This window comes from Primulina huaijiensis, chromosome 11, assembly GCF_012295235.1.
Source record: "Primulina huaijiensis isolate GDHJ02 chromosome 11, ASM1229523v2, whole genome shotgun sequence".
Classification (NCBI taxonomy): Eukaryota; Viridiplantae; Streptophyta; class Magnoliopsida; order Lamiales; family Gesneriaceae; genus Primulina; species Primulina huaijiensis.
In genome coordinates, this window is record NC_133316.1 from 10,149,668 (window position 1) to 10,152,491 (window position 2,824).

General features: G+C 36.6%; 1 non-coding gene across 1 annotated transcript; it reads right to left on the reverse strand.

Moving 5' to 3' along the window:
* Positions 1-2,281: 2,281 nt before the first annotated feature.
* On the reverse strand, positions 2,282-2,353 carry TRNAR-UCU (transfer RNA arginine (anticodon UCU)). The gene has a single exon. It is a non-coding gene; the product is annotated as a tRNA-Arg (tRNA).
* Positions 2,354-2,824: the final 471 nt, after the last annotated feature.

Here is a 2,824-nt window from a genome sequence, read left to right on the forward strand (position 1 = left end):
AGAAATTAAGAAATGATATGTAAGAACCATCACATTTCGTGATTAATTGGCAAATCCACTTTGATTCTCTAACAAACAATAATGTGAGATTGTTAAGATGGTTAAAGCAAATCGTTTGAAGTCTAGACACAGCATGGTACTCTTTCGACCACTATGTTAATATAGAGATCGTTTTCAAATGAACGGAATTATAATCTACTTTCATTAAGTGATTTATTAGATAATCGAAAACAGAGGATCCTGAATACTATTCGAAATTCAGAAGAACTGTGTGAGGGGGCCATTGAACAGCTGGAAAAAGCAGGTGCCCGCTTTCGAAAGGTGGAAATGGAAGCCAATGAGTTTAGGGTGAACGGATACTCTGAGATAGAGCGAGAAAAATGAAATTTGATTAATTCAACTTATAATACTTTGGAACAATTAGAAAATTACAAAAATGAAACCATTCAGTTTGAACTGCAAAGGGCGATTAATCAAGTCCGGCAACGGGTTTTCCAGCAAGCCTTACAAGGAGCTCTAGGAACTCTGAATAGTTGTTTGAACAACGAGTTACATTTGCGTACCATTAGCGTCAATATTGACATGTTGGGGGCGATGAAAGAAATAACTGATTAGTCTTTCTATTATAATAATATAATAATACTATAAAAGGCATTATTTTTTTTCTTTTCAAAAAAGAATAAAGAAAAACTCATGGTAACCATTCGAGCCGACGAAATTAGTAATATTATCCGCGAACGTATTGAACAATATAATAGAGAAGTCAAGATTGTAAATACCGGTACCGTACTTCAAGTGGGCGATGTTATTGCTCGTATTCATGGTCTTGATGAAGTAATGGCGGGTGAATTAGTAGAATTTGAAGAAAGTACAATAGGTATTGCTCTGAATTTTGAATAAAATAATGTTGGTGTTGTGGGTGATGGTTTGATGATACAAGAAGGAAGTTCTGTAAAAGCAACTGGAAGAATTGCTCAGATACCAGTGAGTGAGGCTTATTTGGGTCGTGGTATAAACGCCCTGGCTAAACCTATTGATGGTAGAGGGGAAATTGCAACTTCTGAATCTCGATTAATTGAATCTCCCGCTCCAGGTATTATTTCCCGGCGTTCCTTATATGAGCCTCTTCAAACCGGGCTTATTGCTATTGATTCGATGATCCCCATAGGACGTGGTCAGCGAGAATTCATTATTGGGGTCAGACAGACCGGTAAAACAGCAGTAGCCACAGATACGATTCTGAATCAACAAGGTCAAAATGTGATATGTGTTTATGTAGCTATTGGGCAAAAAGCGTCTTCTGTGGCTCAGGTAGTAAATACTTTACAGGAAAGGGGTGCCATGGACTACACCATTGTCGTAGCCGAAATGGCGGATTCCCCTGCTACATACAATTACCTCGCTCCTCATACAGGTGCAGCTTTGGCTGAATATTTTATGTATCGTGAAAAACACAATTTAATCATTTATGATAATCTCTCCAAACAAGCCCAAGCCTATCGACAAATGTCTCTTCTATTACGAAGACCACCTGGTCGCGAAGCTTATCCAGGGGATTTTTTTTATTTGCATGAACGTCTTTTGGAAAGAGCATCTAAATCAAGTTCTAGTTTAGGTGAAGGAAGTATGACCGCCTTACCAATAGTCGAAACTCAATCGGGGGATGTTTCGGCTTATATTCCTACTAATGTAATTTCCATTACTGATGGGCAAATATTCTTATCCGGCGATCTATTCAATGCTGGAGTAAGACCTGCTATTAATGTGGGTATCTTCGTTTCCAGAGTAGGGTCTGCAGCTCAAATTAAAGCCATGAAACAAGTAGCTGGTAAATGAAAATGGGAACTCGCACAATTTGCAGAACTAGAAGCCTTTGCACAATTTGCTTCAAATCTTGATAAAGCTACTCAGAATCAATTGGCAAGAGGTCAACGATTACGCGAATTGCTTAAACAATCCCAATCAGCCCCTCTTACGGTAGAAGAACAGATAATGACGATTTATACCGGAACAAATGGTTTTCTTGATTCATTAGAAAGGTAAGGAAATTTCTTGTTGAATTACGTACGTACTTAAAAACAAATAAACCTCAGTTCCAAGAAATAATATCTTCTACTAATACATTTACTGAGGAAGTAGAAGCCCTTTTGAAAGAAGCTATTCAGGAACATAGGGACCGGTTTCTACTTCAGGAACAAGCATAAGGAAATTGCTCACTTTACTCTGAAAATCTGTAAAAAGTCTTTCTTGATATCGAAATAAAAAATAGATGGAAATAACTTGCGTCCAATAGGATTTGAACCTATACCAAAGGTTTAGAAGACCTCTATCCTATCCATTAGACAATGGACGCTATTCATTCCGATTTTTTTTGTATTTTGCTTTTTTTTACCTCTTGTTTGAAGTGAAAACAAACAAGATCGGATTGTATATGAGATAATTTTTTGAATTCTATATTCAACGAATAATTGATCCGAATTATTACTATATTATATAATATATATTCTAGAATAGAATTCTATTAGAATATTTAGAATAAAAGGAAATAAGCGGGTAGCAGGAATCGAACCTGCATCGTTAGCTTGGAAGGCTAGGGGTTATTGTCGACGTCGATTCAGGTCTCTAATTCAAAACCGAACATGATACTTTGGTTTCATTCGGCTCCTTTATGGAAGATGAGTCAATTCGTAGATCTAAGATGTGTTCAAAATGAACAAAATTCTACCCATAACACCTATGTCAGCTTTTTTGTTTAAATATAAACAAAACGAATCGCTTTCTAGATGATCCTTCTAGAAGAAGGTCATTTTAACAATCTTTCTAG